Genomic DNA, 16,595 nt, shown 5'->3' with positions numbered 1-16,595 from the left:
GGTACTTCCGGAGAATCAGCTACAGTCTTTTAGGCAGAATCCCGCCTGAACTCTGCTGAAATTATGTCTGCAGCTCTAATGGATTTGTTCAGTTCACTGCTGGACAGGAACTGAAAAGCTGATGAAAACTGTATTATTTTCAATTTTTAAAATGGCTTTTAGGTTCACACTAATAAATTTTGAATCCATAGCTCATAAGTTGGTTTAAGCACATAATTCTTATTTTGTTTACTGTCTCGAGTCTTAGCATAAAATGCTATGCTCATCATTCTAGGCCCTAAAGAAAAATTACCTGTCAGCTTGAATTAAAAGTAGTTTTTCAAAAATACTTTAAGAAAAACCTCTCGTTCAAAAGTACCAGACAACCACAAATCTTTTGTTTACATATTTTTAGATGTACGGAGATTTAAAAAAAAAAAGCAATGAAGAATATATATTTCCACTTATTACTTTATATATCACTATTTTGAGAACTTTTTTATACATAGTACTAGAGATAAGGATGATGGAAAATACTTGCTAGAGGGTAGCATGGTATAGCAAAATGTGCAATGCACCAGGCTTAGGTAGTTCTAGGATAATTTTTGTTGCCTCTTGGTTATAACTTGGTTCTAAGTCTAAATGCGTCATTTAATCTGTCTTCATTTCCTTATTTATAAAGTGGGAATAACAAAATCTAATCCTCATTATTTATTGATTAATACTCTGTTTATTTCCCAAAAGGATATCTGGGAACTTCATAGTGTTTTCATGTACATTTTGATTATTTGCTAGCCAATAGCGCTGCTTGTTAACATCCTAATTCATATTGACTAGTGAGAGGATTTTAGCTTTCATTGTTAATAAGCTCAGTACAAGCCAGTGGCTTCCTGTGCTCTTGCATTAATAGAAGTGAGGTTAGGATGGGGCTTCTCTACTCTGCACTGGGAAGACCTCACTGGGGCACTGTGTTCTTTTCTGGAAAGCTCACTTTTGCGAGTCTTCTAATCATAGTGAAGAATGTTCTAGTACAAACAGTGAACATTGCTGGTCACTGTAAATCATGACATGAGAACCTACCTGAAAGAGCTGAGAATGTTTCATCTGGAGAAGGAAAGTGTGAGGAACTCAATAGCTCTTTTTTATTATTTGAAGATTCATATGTGTAGGAAAGTTAGATTCATTTTGAGAAGTTCTGGATGATAGGACTAGGAAAAAAAGGTGAAAATGATGGGGAAGGAAAATTTAACTTATCATCGAATAATTTCCAGTGACTAGAACACATCTCAAAATGGATTCAGTTACTTCTCTTGAAAATACATTTCTGGATCCTATATGTGTTCAGTGAGAAGCTAGAAAGGCACTTCTATGAACTTTAATAAAGAATGAATCTAGATTACCTCTTAAATGATAAAATCCCTCTTATATTTTAAATTTTCTTGTTTTTATTACTTTGTTATTGCATTCAAATTAAAAATTTGCATTTTATAATAAAATAGTATTAATACACAATTATCTGTAAGGGTTTGAATTTATTTCTAGAAAAGTACAGGTGAAAATAAAATATAATTGGATGATTGCAGTATTCTTGTTTAACAGAGCTAATCTTGGCTCCATGAGGTGCTCTCTTTTCTGCTTTGCCATTTTTTTGTGAGGTGTTTAACATGTTTCACTTTTGACATTGTCTTTTAAAAGTTTAAAAGATTAAGAGTTGAAGGAGCCTTGAGATTTCTAGTCTGACAATTTATCCAAAGTTCTTAACGATCCTGTAATACCTTTGGCCAGGGTTTTCCTGTCTGATGCTTGAACTCTGAATAGCCTGGCATTATAAATTCATGTTAAGTATGCTATTCAGAACTGGACTCGATCTTGTTATAGTTGTGGTCTGGCTATAGCGAGCAGACCAATATGGTCTCCTCCCTTGTTCTACTGTCTGTAATTCTGTTAATTCAGCCTAAGCTTTAAATGATGTCATGTAGCTGCTAGAACTGACACTTCACTTATTATTTCACTTGTGCATTCAACTAATATTTAATTAATGTCTACTGAGTACAAGGTTTCAGTTGTAGGCAAACAAAGAGTGAGCAATGGGCTTTCACATTTTAGTGAAACACATGTAGTGAAAACCCTTCATTCTTTTTCACAAGAGCTCTTGTTAAACCATAGTCTCTATTGGAAATTATTAAGTAATCATTAAAAATGTGTAGGACATTGCATTTTTATTCTTTTTTTTTTTTAGGTTGTGCTTTGTTTTAATATTCACTCCACGAATTTTGTGTGCTATTTCAGCATTTGAGGAAACTGTGTTCCTGAACTCTACTGCATGTCAGATACTGTTGTACTACGAGTTCATCTATTAACCTTCTCTTGAGGGGAATTCTTAAGCTACAATTGTATCATCACTGGCAAATTTGTCTGGCATGTGAATAAACCCCCTAAGGTACTAACTGACACTGGCCTATGTTAGTAATTCCTGTTCTAGATGCAAAATATAATAAAAATAGAAATAATATGAATGAAAAATGTAAACTAAAAAGGAGAAGATAAAACAACAAATATAAAAGGATTTAATGAAATTCTCTTCCTAGGCTGGAAAAACCACTATGTGCTCAAAATTTTATTAGATGTTATGATATGATGAGAATTAAGGACAAATGGGGTCTCAATCCTCTTGATATTTTGTAGTCTAGTGGGGAGAACTGACATTAATCCAAAAATCCAAATAGACATGCAAATACATTGAAAATTTCAGCTCTGATATAAATTTTGTTAAAAGGGTATCTATCTTTCAGAGATACATATTGAATTATTTGAGATGAAAAGGGAATTGTCTCAAAATAATCTGGATGGGGAATGGGTAATGTCATAATCAAATGACTACTGTAAATTGCTAGTTTTGCATTATTAGTTCATTAGAGCTGCTATAAGAAAATACCATAAAACTGGATGGCTTACAAACAACAAAACCTTGTTTCTTACATTTTTGAGGCTGGAAAGTCCTAGATTGAGGCACTAGCAGATTCAGTGTCTGATGAGGGTCAACTTCATCATCAATGGCACCTTCTCACTGTGTCCTCGCATGGTGGAAAGGTTCTCTGTGATCTCTTCCATAAGGACACTAGTCTCAATCATGAGAGTTTCAGCCTCCAGACCTAGTCACCTCCTAAAGGCCCTGCTATTTGATACCATCACCTTGGTGGTTACGATTTCAACATACGAATCTAGGGAGGATGCAACATTAAGACCACAGTGATATCTTAGTTCTTTCGTGCTGCTGTCACAAAATACCTTAAGCTTGGTGGCTTAGAAACAAGAATTTACTCCTTATCTTTCTGGAGGCTGAATGGGAAGCCCAAAATCAAGGTGTTGGTAGATTTGGTTTCTGATGAAAACCCTGCTTTATAGACAGTTATCTCTTCAGTGTGTTTTTACATAGCATTAAGGGCAAAAGAGCGCTCTAAGACCTTCTTTATGAGGGCACTAATTCTGTTTGCTAGGCCCTGATGACCTAATCAATTCCCAGAGGCTACCTCCTAATCTCATCACCTTGAGGAGTTAGGATTTCAACATATGAATTTGGGGGACACATACACTCAGACCACAGCATCGGATCTCAGATGGGTACCTACTGCTTCATTATGCTCTTCTCTCTCTTTGTGTGTATCTTTGATATTTTCTGTATAAAAACATTACAAACATGTAAACTAAACTCCAACAGGTGGTACAGAGGAAAGGTAGCCAGTTTGCTGACAGCACATACTGGAGGGAATTCATAAAGTCAGGGAAGTCAAGAATGGTCTCTGACAGGAAGGGATGCAACATTAGACTGGAAGAATGGATGGGAGTATGGAGAACAGATCCCTATATGCATTTGGAGCCCTGCTGCAGAGGGACCCGTACCACATCTTAGAGACAAGGGGAGCCAGTGTGGCCAGAGGGCTAGCAGAGAAGTAGGTGTAGCTGGGAATGAGACAAGGACCTCATGAGGAGTGATCTTCATGTGTCCTAACAACAATAGGAAGCCACTGCAGGATTTTTAGGCTTGGAAGTGACAAAATCATATTCGCTTTTTGAAAAGCAAAATGTTCTGGCTACTAAGTGAAAACTAACAGTAGGGGGCTAGAGTGATGCAGGTGGACTGGTTAGACACTGCCAATTTTTTTCCAGAAAACAGCCTTGTTACATAAGCACCCTAAGTCTTCAGCTTCCTTTAGTTTAGAAAAATAGCCTTCCCTGTTGATTTTATCACTTTCATATCCTATAATTCTATCAGCTTTTCTCTAGCTTTTCTTTTATCTTCTTAGTGCAAGTCTCCTTCAACTCCTGTCTGGAATACATAACAGCCTCGACACTCCAGCTGCATCTACTCAGAAGCATTCTTTGCCCAGGAAACTCATCCTTTTAAAAATGTATGTTGCATAAAGAGTTCTAGGCATAATCATGTTTGGCTATTCTATTTTAACTAAAATCAAGTTCTTTAGTTCAAAATGTGCATGGTGGGGTTGCCAGAAAGAAAAAAAAATCCAGTTAAATCTGAATTTGAGACAGTGAATCCAAAGTATAAATATGTCTCAAAAATTAAGACATATAATACTTATATTAAAATATGGGATGGGCAATATTTAGGATTTACTAATACAAAAAAATTTGCTGTTTACTTCAAATTTAATTGGCCATCGTATTTTTTAATTTCTGAATTCTGACCAGTCTAGAGATTTGAAAGCAAGTAAATGCCTGTTAATCTAAACCATGAGCCTCAGTGACTATGCTATTCATTTCATAAACAACGGAAAACAATTATGGAACCTAATTCCAAATATATAGTAAGTTAAAATGGAATATTGCATCCAATACATATGACAGAACTGCTTATTATTTTGAATATAAAGAAAGAAGTATGTAGTTTTAATAAATGGAAAATCAGTTTTCTATTTGCTCCCATTAATAAAGATTGAACAAAGCATTTAAGGAATATTGGTTAGGAGAGAAGCCTGCCCAGCATCTCACATTTGTAGGTTCAGACCTGCCTTAGGTCTTGTTCTGATTCCTATCTGTGGTTTTCTCTGTCTCTGTTATTATGAGCTGAGACTTACACCATATCATGAGGAACATATGGTCCAACAATAGTTCCCCAGGTGAAAAGAAGTATCTCTACAAAAGTTCTGGGAGGAGTTTGATAAAGAGATTCAAAAATGACATGAAAGTAATTGTATCTACTGCTTGCCTCCCCACATGCCCTTTCCTGGTATTACTTCATTTGTATTGTTTTTAATATAAGCTGGCAACTTGTCACATTGAAAAGTGAACAGATGTGGTGCATGGTGCACTTAACAATCCAAAGGGCATTACATTTAAATAGAGAAACTATTCATATTTATGAACATAAATGGGGTATTTAATTAGAACAACATTTCAATACGATTTTTTAAAAGCACTGACTCTTAAGTCTGTCAAAAATTGAGCAAAAGAATGAATGCCAGTCCAGTTTTAATAATTCTGAGAATGAAATTCTGTAATGTTTTCTTGCAAACAGTTGTTTTAATTCCTCTCATTTGATAAGATATTTATCCTCCTTGAGGATACATAGACATTTCAAGTACCTTATAAAACATAATATTAGAACTGCTACATATCAAGTTGTGCTTTAAAATTTCACTCCATTAGATTAGTAGAAATATTTAAGTTATGAATTTCATATGTGTATTGCTAAAATGTATTTTAGGTAAAAATGCAGAATTTATTTATAATGTGGAAATGCTTTATTCTTTTCACTGTTGTGAAGATCATAGCTGTGCTGTAAAAAAAGCCCTGGTCTGCATATTGGATTTTTTCTTATAACAGATATACATGGGCTGTTAACTTTTAAGCACTTTAAAAAATGTATGGCACCTAAAGTCTTGGGGAAAAATATAAGAACACAAATGAAAATTAATTGAAGAATCAAAATAATATGTTTTTGTTAATATAGTGTATTTTAGTGTAAAAAGAGCTGCTTTAATGGAATCCCACAGGATTTCTTTTAGAGCAATTGGATGTAGTGTATTGATCATGAATGTCAGAGATGAAGAAATAAAGATGGATATATATATATATATATATATATATATAAAAGTGCAAATGGCTATAATAAAATGTTATGTGCAATGAAGATTCAGCAAAATTTCTGCAGAATAATGAAATGGGCCATTAAGAAGCAAATATTCAGCAAACTGGGAATAGAACATGACTTGTGAGAAAAATTTAAATGTTAAAAACAAAACAAATTTTAAATCTCTAAACAAAGATCTGTATGCTTAATGGGTGAATCTTATTCATTTTCTTTAGATGTACATAATTTCTTGGGGAGGGGGGCGAATTTCTGAAAATGTCGATAACAAGAAAGAAATTGGGCAGAAAACTAGATTGAACAGCTAAACTGATACAAACAAGGATTGTATTTGAGACAGTGTAATAGGGAACAGATGGGAAGACCATTTTCTATGTAAACTTATCATGGCTAGGCTCTAGCTTGCTTCAAATGAAACGTTGGCTATCATATCTTTAGAAGATCCAGGCTTAAGCAGAACTGGGATGTAGTTCAGTTAGCCAAAAGCCAATTTACCCAATGACCAGTTGACCTGTTTCTTTTAAATATCTTAGTTTTAGTTGACCAGTTTTCCTTTTTTGTACATGAAATCTTCAAAAATGTTTAACATGCTTCTGATTCCTATCCATGTTGCTGTAGCTAGAGACCAACGAAGGGAGAAAAGGAGAGATTGAAAAGCAGAGGAGCATGTTTTTGGGTATAGAGAATTTTTGTCAATATGGTATTTATAAATGTATTGCATATATTTTTATTCTATATTAAAATATTATTGATGGATTTACTTATCTGAAAGAGAACATCAACATACTAGGTACAATTTATCTATTAGAAAATAAACTGTCATGAAAATATTTCTTTTATTTGAGGGAGACAGTCTTACTCTGTCACGCAGGCTGGAGTGCAGTGGTGTGACATCAGCTCACTGCTGCCTCTGCCTTCTGGGTTCAAGTGATTCTCATGCCTCAACCTCCCCAGTGGCTGAGATTACAGGCACCCACCACCATGTCTGGCTAATTTTTGTATTTTAAGTAGAGATGGGGTTTCACCATGTTGGCCAGGCTGGTCTCAAACTCCTGACCTCAAGTGATCTGAGTGCTTCGACCTCTCCAAGTGCTGGAATTACAGGCGTGAGCCACCGTGCCCAGGTGTCATTAAAATACTTTCAGGAACTTCATAATTATATATATTTATATAACTACATAACATATTCATAAGTATTTCTTAATATTGCCATATATATTTTAGAATATAAACATTTACTTATAGTTCATTTAAATTTTGTTCATAGGTCCCTCAATTCCTGATCTTTTCTCTATGTTTCTTTCTCTACCATGGTTCTCACTTTCTTCCCTCAATCACCTGCTTCTTAAATGCTGGCATGGAGTCAATTGATAAGATAGAATTGTGTGGGTATATATTTACGAGCTAGAATTAGAATGATAAGAAATAAGTAAATTTGATGAGTTCATGTATTGACTGGATTCTCTGGTATTTAACACTGGTTGGAGCAAGTTTTTTTCTCTTGCCTGAAGAAAATATACAGAAGTTTGGAACTTAATTCATAAGTTGGATTGAATTAAAAGGCTAGTTATTGGCTTGGAATTAGCATTTTCTGTTCCTTTTTGTGTCATACCTATTTTGGCTAGACATTCATGAGGATTCATGATTTAAAGCAATGTTTATTTAGGATCAGTTACTATCATGTAAAATTAGTAATCCTGCCATAGATTTGCCACCTTATCCTTTTTTTTTTATTAAAAAATTGTATACATTAAGCTGTCCCATAGTAGGTCTTTGTATATGTGTACGTGTTTATTCTCCCAATTATAATACCAACATTTTCTTAGTAAAATGGGGTAAAATAAACCAAAAAAGTGGATAATACTTCATGTATGTGATTTCTTTCCAGATAATCCTATTAAATAAGAAAATGCTGAAATTAAAAGAAGGAATAATAGGGAGTTTGCTTTTACATTAATTTATTTGAGAGATTTAAGGATACATCAAAAGCAATGTATTCCCCAATATTTTGAATAGAATGGCCTCTTTAGATCTTCTGATTCCAAAGGGTGATAAAGTGTACATTGTTGTGCTGTGACTAGGTCTCCTGCAGCCTTATCTGGTTACCCGTGTGCTGCAAAAACATGGTTATTTTCCATGTGTGCCATGATGAGGACAGTGGGAAGCACTGGGTAGATAACACTAATAATTATCAATTTTACTAAAAGCTTTAAGGGGTAGGTGATCACCCATCTTATCCTACAGCTCGTAGGAAAAACACGACCCCCACCACCACCAAAAACCATGAGTTAATGAACCATTCTCTTTTTTGATTTCTTAAACAGAATTAAAAAAGCTTAGTAACGCTTATTTATTCTAATCAAATTTATAGCCAAAGGATGGTGTTCTGAGAAAATGAGTGAATGTCACCAAGGAACATTCTTTCCACTTCTATCACATCAAATTAGATGTAATGAGTAGAAAAGCTGAACATTACTTCTAGAAGCTGTTATTCTGAGACACTCATTTGATAAAGAAAGAAAGATATTAATGGGTGAATTTTTTGGTGACTATAATGGAAATGAAACCTTCACAGAGTGCTAATAGAGAATAGCTTCCTGTTTTCTTGTTTCCAGATGTGCTGTTACCTGGCAGTTCATTTAAAAAACAGGGGCAAAATTTGAGAATGATCATTATATTAGAAATAAAGATGCTTCAAATCTAAATATATTTATAGAAGCTTGCTAGGAAAGATAACTTTGGTTCAAATTAATATTGAATTCTAAAAAGCAGTCAATGATAGCAGCTTTGTTCGCTTTAAATTCATACAATTATTCAGATTGACTTAACATGTTTTTATCAAATATCTTTATTTATTACTGGATAGAAATAATTCATGAAGCAGCATATTAAACTATCAACCCATATAATCAGGTTTCAATTCCTACTGCAGGAATATTTTTGAATTTGCAATACCCAAAATATTTTCTTGATGCCTGGAACTTGTTTTGTAAGAAACGCCATTTCCTAATTGTTATTTCAATGCTGATTTCTTAGTGACTTTATGATTGGCAAGACAAATGTAAACCTTGGTTCACACCTTTTCCAAGTTACCACAGATTCCAGACTTGTAAAATTAGAAAATTATGATCCATGATTACAGTTTTATAATTCTGCTTAGTTCTCATTAAGTATTAACTATACTATGCCCCAGGATTTATTCCTGAGAATAGCAACCTATTAAATAATGAAATACGGCACATATGTGCTAAGATTTGGAAACATTCTCTTTAATTACATAGTATATAAATGTATGCTGAAAGATAAACAATTAGGTAGGGAAGAATGATATAAATTTGATTTTTCCAATATTTCATACTCCTCTTAATTGATTCAGTCCACTTTTTCCTTTAAGATCCAAATAGAATATATCTGCATTCACAACACTTGCATGAGGAATCCTCTTAGTATCCTCCCTAATATCTTTTGCACTTGAGTAACATGGAGTAGAGGTCATATGTTATATATGTCAGTCAGTGTTTCCCTCCTTTTTCTTAGCTGTAACTCTGAATACCTGCCACAGGTTCTCTGAGCACAGAAATGATGCTGTCATTTCTTATTGGCCAATTTCATCCCATATTGAACATCACCCTTCTATAGGGCTGTGAAAAGTCAGAATTTATCCTATTTGCAAATTAACAGGTTAGCTTGCCACAGCTTCATGAAGTCTAACAGGCAATATGAGACTCCTGGGTCAGAGACAAATGACAAAGCATTATCACTTACCAATATTGGTGGCCAGATAATCAGTATTTTATGTCATTTCCCTAAGCTTTGATTCCAATCATGCCACATAACAAATAGAGTGGACTGTAGAAGAGGAACCCTGAGTTTAGAAAACCCCAAACTTTTCGGTGGACTTTAAGAAAACACGCAGAGCATTTGCCCCAGAGAATCACATTGTCTTTATTACACCAGACAGCAGACAAATCTGCCCTCCACTGTGGAGAGAGACATTATTTCTATCTTCAAAACTGCAGTCCAATCAAATGTCCTTAGAAAGATAGCTCAGAACAATAAATTGTTAGTGCCTCTTCACTCATGAATCCCAATACATTCTTATTTTCCACAGTATATTCCCAAGGTTGTCATGTCTGGCAGAATTTTATTGAAGTTTTGATGATAAAGAGAATTCCCGAAAACAATATTTAATCTTTAACCACTATTCTTAGCAATTGTTTTTTAACCCAAGAGAAGTCATTGTCATATCTGTTAGAATACCATTCTTTTCTCACCATATTTCAGGGACTTGTTTTGGTCCTGCTGAGCTAATTTCTCCTCCCTCTTGTTCTATTCTCAAAAATTCAAATTTCTCCTTTTAATCATGCAGATCATTTTTTCTTTTTGTTTCACCTTCTCTTTCAATATGAAGCTTGGGCCATACAGGAGATTCCAGTGGTAGTAACTGATCATATTTAGAGGTCAATCAAAGCACTTTTTTCCAAAAAAAAAAAAAAAAAGGAAAAGGAAATAATGAAAAGGAATGAAAAAAAGAAAGAAAGATGAAAGAAATAAAGATGACAGAAAGAAAAGAAAGATAAAGAAAGAAAGAAAATTGAGAAAGCATTCAGATAATTCTAAAACCCAAAATAACAAATTCAGTGAATGTAGACCTTATCCTCAGATTCTTCTTTTTATCAACAATTATTTTTAGTTGAACTCAAGAAAATTAGTTCTGCTGAGCATAAACTCTAAGGAAGTATTATGTGATGTCACCTTGTATTTTTTGTTTCTCTCCATTGAAGGCAAGAAATTTACAATATAAATTACTGAAATAGAAAGAATCTCTGATGTTAAAATAAGGTACTTGAGAGAAAGAAATGAGTTATCTCCCAAATGATATGAGCCACATAGTTTATTTTGGTTCTTATGTGTAGCCTACCTTGAAATATATTGTCTATAATTATGTGGCTTCTGGAAATATTTTATTTTGCCCTCTTGCTAGCTGTATAAACAAATTGTGTAGAATTTACTTTAAAAAAACTCTGGTGAACAGATGAGGAAGAAAACTTGTTTCCAAACATTATCGTAAGGCATTGTTATACATAATGTACAAAATAAATAAATATAAACAAATATAATGACTTTCAAGATATGCATTATATAAGTGACCCTGTGGGATATAAGATTGTGAGATGTATGGTTGGGGTCCGGAGGCAACCCTGTTAGGGAATCCCAGGGCTTTTCACCAGGGAAGAACTCTTTACTCTGCTTTTAGCTTCCTCTTTAAGTGAGAATATGTGGCTAATTCACTAATCCAACAAAGAGCATAACCCATCTCCTCTTGTGAGGATGGGGTTTTATCATTGGCATAGAGAATTAAAGCTTGGCACACCCAATTCTCATCTGAGCCAAACAGGCCGAAAGACCGAAGGCTGATAAATGGGCTTTTTAGTCCAGATAAAATAGCAATACTTCATCATCTTTTGCCTTTTCTTGTCCCTGGTTCAAGGATGATATCTTCAAACCTGCAAGATTCACCCCAAGATTAATAAGATTAATAAGATTAATAAACCCTAGTTTCTGATTCACTATTCTCATCTGCAGGTAAAGTTTATTTCTACAAAAGGCAAATAACAACAGAGCATATAACCATGAAGCAACTCTTTTTAATCACAACAAATAAAGTGAGGAAATGAGGGAAAACAGCTATTGGTTGCAGACTACATTTCAAATATGCATAGCTAACCAAATTTAGATAGCTGAGGATGAAAGTCTTTTAACTTCGCAAACAGGTTATGTGAACTGTGTTGCTTAACTGATAGGTAGAACATCTCTGTATTTATGAAGGAAATAATGTATACAGTGGCCCATTTCCAAGACAAAGTGTCTTGAATCAGCTTAGGTCAGCAAACTACAGAAGAAACAGGATATACTAGGCCCCAGCTTGTACAGCTGATGCCTGCTTGTCAGCCTCCCTTTTTTCACCTGCTTCCCCCTGCCTTAGTTGCCCTCACCCAAACCAAAAGAATTTGGTCTACATTTAATAGCCTGCAAAATAGCTTATTTTTGTCTGTTCTTATCAGCCTGCCCAGCTGCTTAGGTCTTAAGTTAAATACTTAAAGAGTCCCTGATCTAACTAGTATTGAAATGCATTGTGGGTTGCAACAAAATGCAGCCATACAACCCTAATAAAAACACCTAAAGCCTCTACCCAATAATCAGTAGACAACACCTGGGAAGATTGTGACCACCATAGTACTCAGCCGATGAGGAATGGGTTGAAGGACCTGTGCACTAGGGGATAGATAAATCGCTTGTTGTGACTGTGCTGGGTGTGCCTGCCTATCAGACACTGGATCTTGCAAAACTGTCATTAAAAGTCTCACTTTCAGCTGGACACAGTGGCTCATGCCTGTAATCCCAGTACTTTGGGAGGCCGAGGTGGGTGGATCACCAGGTCAGGAGACAGGAGATCGACACCATCCTGGCCAACATGGTGAAACCCCATCTCTACTAAAAATACAAAAATTAGCTGGGCGTGGTTGCTTGTGCTTGTAGTCCCAGCTACTCAGGACGCTGAGGCAGGAGAATCACTTAAACCCGGGAAGTGGAGAGTGGAGATTGCAGTGAGCCAAGATCACACCACTGTGCTCCAGCCTGGCAACAGAGCGAGACTATCTTTCTCTCTCTCAAAAAAATAAAGTGGTCTTACTTTCACTGTTCTCCGGGTTTCTGAATCTCCTCTCTGGGCTTGGATGGTGAGTTTGTTTCTCACTACCTGGTGGCCCTTACAGGGATCTCTTTCTCTGCATGGAGTGAGACTCTGGTCAAGAGGGGAGGTGTGTCCCACCTGATTTAAGTGGTTTAAGTGGCCCACTCTGTCTGGGTGTCCCAGCTCACTGCAGAAGCCTTAGACAAACCTGAAACTGTTATTCAGGAGGCAGCGGAAGTGACACAGGGAGAAAAGCAGGCACTGCGGCAACCAGGCAGCCTTGTGCGTGAGCCAAGGTAGGGAAAGTGGACCCTAAGTACGACCTTGGTGGTTGGGCATTTTCAGAGGTCTCGGGGTATGCAAGAAACCTACAACAAGGGGGTTTGAGCACACAGGGAAAAGCTCAGACACAGAGACTAACCGAAATGGCAAACAGGAATTCTAGGCCTAGGAAACAAATAAAAGAGGGAGCTAAAAAGACCCCCTCTGACATTTTCCCAGATAGTCTGTTGGGGCGAATCTTGCAGGTTTGAAGATATAATCCTTGAACCAGGGACAAGAAAAGGCAAAAGATGATGAAGTATTGCTATTTTATCTGGACTAAAGAGCCCATTTATCAGCCTTCGGTCTTTCGGCCTGTTTGGCTCAGATGAGAATTGGGTGTGCCAAGCTTTAATTCTCTATGCCAATGATAAAACCCCATCCTCACAAGAGGAGATGGGTTATGCTCTTTGTTGGATTAGTGAATTAGCCACATATTCTCACTTAAAGAGGAAGCTAAAAGCAGAGTAAAGAGTTCTTCCCTGGTGAAAAGCCCTGGGATTCCCTAACAGGGTTGCCTCCGGACCCCAACCATACATCTCACAAAACAGAGGACAAGGAGATGAGAGAGCAATAAGAAGGCGGAGGAAGAAGAATCTAGGGGTCATGAAGGAGCTAAACCCAATGCTCCCTTAAATTCTTATCCAAACTTGAGGAAAGAATTAGAACAATGTAAGATGGACATTGAGAATTTCCCTATTCCTTCAAAACAGCAGGTGTCTGGATATGTACCCTCTTAGAGAAGTCCCTGTGGGGCAAGGAGAAGTTTGATTTGTGAGTGCACCTTTAACAAGCACCAAGGTTAGGAATTTTAAAATGGAAATGAAGCCACTCTTGGAAAACACCCCTAGTTTAGCAGCTAGATAATTTTTTAGGACCTAGTTTTTATACTTGTTCTGAGATAATGTCAATTACGAATATTCTGTTTACTGGGTGAGAGAGGGAATGATTAAAAGGGTAGCCATGACCATTTAAGAAAGACAGCATCCTCCGGGGCAAGGAGTCCTGCCAGATGAGCAGAAATTTCCAAATACAAATCCTGGATGGGATAACAATAACCCCAAAGATCAAGTCCTATTATAAAACCTTAAAGAGCTAATAATTAGAGGGATTAAAGAGCGTACTCCTAGGACACAGAATGTCTCGAAAGCATTTGAGATCCAACAAGAAAAAGAGGAGACTTCTTTGTGCATTTCTGCAGAGGCCCAGGGATCAAATGAGAAAATATTCAGGATGAGATCCAGAGGACCCAGCAAGGCAAGGTCTTTTAAAGGTTAATTTTGTGATTAAAAGCTGGTCATAATTGCTGTAGACAATTTTTGTTGGTTATAGATGATCATACTTATTATCCATTTCAATCAAAGCTTATTCTCTTGCTGTGTCTAACTGTATTACTCCCCATGGTTTTGCTAAGATGATACGAAACTAAGTAATTTAATTAATCTCAATTCACGACCAGTTAGTTCAATCTAAACAAATTTGTTGCTTACATTCCTGACTTAGGTTTGGCTGCCAAGAAGTGATAGCCTAAATGCATCTAAGATAAGAGCAAGGATTTTGTGAATAATGAATGTAGAGTTTGCCAGGGTTGGAAGCACATATAAATTGTGAGAAACAAACTCACCCGTCCAAATTGAAAGAATGGACTCAGAGACCTGGAAAACGGTGAAAGTGAGACTTTTAATGGCAGTCTTACAAGATCGGGTGTCTGATAGGCGGGCACACCCAGCAAGGTCACAACAAGCAATTTATCCTCTGTTGTACAGGTTTCTTTTGCATCATTAATTGCTACAAATTATTTATTGTCTTTCAGTTTCAGTGGAGTGAGAAAAGTTAAGTTTTCATGTGAACTCCTTTAAAAAAATATCATATTAATACACCTTGCACAGTTTCTGGTATTTAGAAAAGGAGAAATAAACATTAGTATTTTATTACCATTACTTATATAATATTTAAACAACTAGCCATATAAAGCTTTATGAGGGATATGGAAAAAAGTATAAAGGGCAAATTGTTATTGTCTATGAAACCTTTGAATAATTTTCCATTCTATCTTTAACCTTTATAATGAACACTTTACTAACTTAATTGACATAATGTGTTTGCCGCTAAGTAATGAGAGCCCCCTACTGAGTTAGTTGTTTTTTTTTTTTGTTTTTTTTTTGGTCTTTTTGGCTCAGTTATAGGTATTATTTAGAATTTGGTTAGCATTTACTTAAGAAACATATATGTCACTGCTGGGTATATAACCAAAAGAGAGAAAATCAGTATATCAAAGAGATAAGTAAATATTCTTAGGCAAGAATTCCTGAAATGGTTGGATCAAGCATATCCATCTTCTGTGCATGTTGTGACTCACAGGCAGCTTGTGAGGTCTTGCCAACTGAATAGCCAAACTTCAAATAAGCGTCTTCTTTCATAGTGTGTCAGGCGTTTATCTCCTTCCTGCCTGGCTGACCTTGCCACATGTGTTTCACAATATACTCTTGTTTCTCCTACATCGGAAGAGAAGGGAGCAGGGGGAGTGAGTGTTTCTTCTTGTTTTAGACTTGCTTACACCACCACAGTCAGGGACTAAAGGCTGAATGCTTTATTTATGGCTTCACCTGCCTTGACTTCCTTTTTGGTTCTTTCACTAGTGGAAATCCAGCTGCCCATTGCTTTCACCTGACGTTTAGTAGCTGCAAGTAGTGTTTAGTGGCATTTTATTTTTCTGATTCAGATTGAACCCAAATCTGCATTTTGTGACTTTTGGACTTTAAAATTTGATTCCAGCCACCAAATTCCATTCAGTCATGTCACTGAACTCTCTAAAAGGAATTTCTTCAGAACACATTGTTGATCTTATTTCATGGCTCTTCAAGTTCTTGATTCTTGCCCTTTTTTCTGTTGCTACTTTTGAGACTTAATGGTTGCATTTATTTGTGTTATTATTGATATATCCACAGTCAGAGGGCAGGAAAAGTATATCCAATTCCCAGTGAATGGATGTTCACTGACATCAGACTAAGTCTCCTTTTAATGATTATTTATTCTACCTGAGTTTGGAGAAGTGAGACTGTTATAAAAAGAACACGGAAGAGAGTCTGTACAAGACAACAGTCTTCTACTTAGTGAAGAAAACAATTACATCAACTACATGTATGTTTTTCTTATATGCCACATATACAGGGGTTTATCAATACAAAGATTCTTCAAAGTCAATTTGTAGAAATGATCTATTTTGTTAGTCATGCAGATGTGTTAAACTAGCAGATATTTTAGCATGGCTATTGTCCACATCAAATTTCAGTAAGAGGATACTGAGGAGTTCTGCTTCTGATTAAAGCCTATGCATGATTTTTATGCCTGACCAGATACAACTACAAAGATTTCACTAGACAGGCCTCACCAAGGAAACTGCCCTACCCACAGCAGACTTGGTGCACAATCAGGTGGACTGCATTCTCTGAAGGGAGTTGCAGTTGAGAATCCAGGCTCTCTTTGCTGGTCAGA

The 16,595-nt window shown here is 36.0% G+C and overlaps 1 protein-coding gene across 1 annotated transcript in view; it reads left to right on the top strand.

Annotated features, from left to right (window-relative positions):
- The window catches only part of ANKRD7 (ankyrin repeat domain 7), a 1,180,453-nt gene that overhangs the window by 751,244 nt on the left and 412,614 nt on the right, over window positions 1–16,595 (top strand). The gene's annotated exons all lie outside the window — the stretch shown is intronic.

The sequence above is a fragment of the Saimiri boliviensis genome, chromosome 10 (assembly GCF_048565385.1).
Source record: "Saimiri boliviensis isolate mSaiBol1 chromosome 10, mSaiBol1.pri, whole genome shotgun sequence".
Lineage (NCBI taxonomy): Eukaryota > Metazoa > Chordata > Mammalia > Primates > Cebidae > Saimiri > Saimiri boliviensis.
Note: the sequence above shows the minus strand (reverse complement) of the source record. Positions and strands in the feature narration are given on the sequence as shown.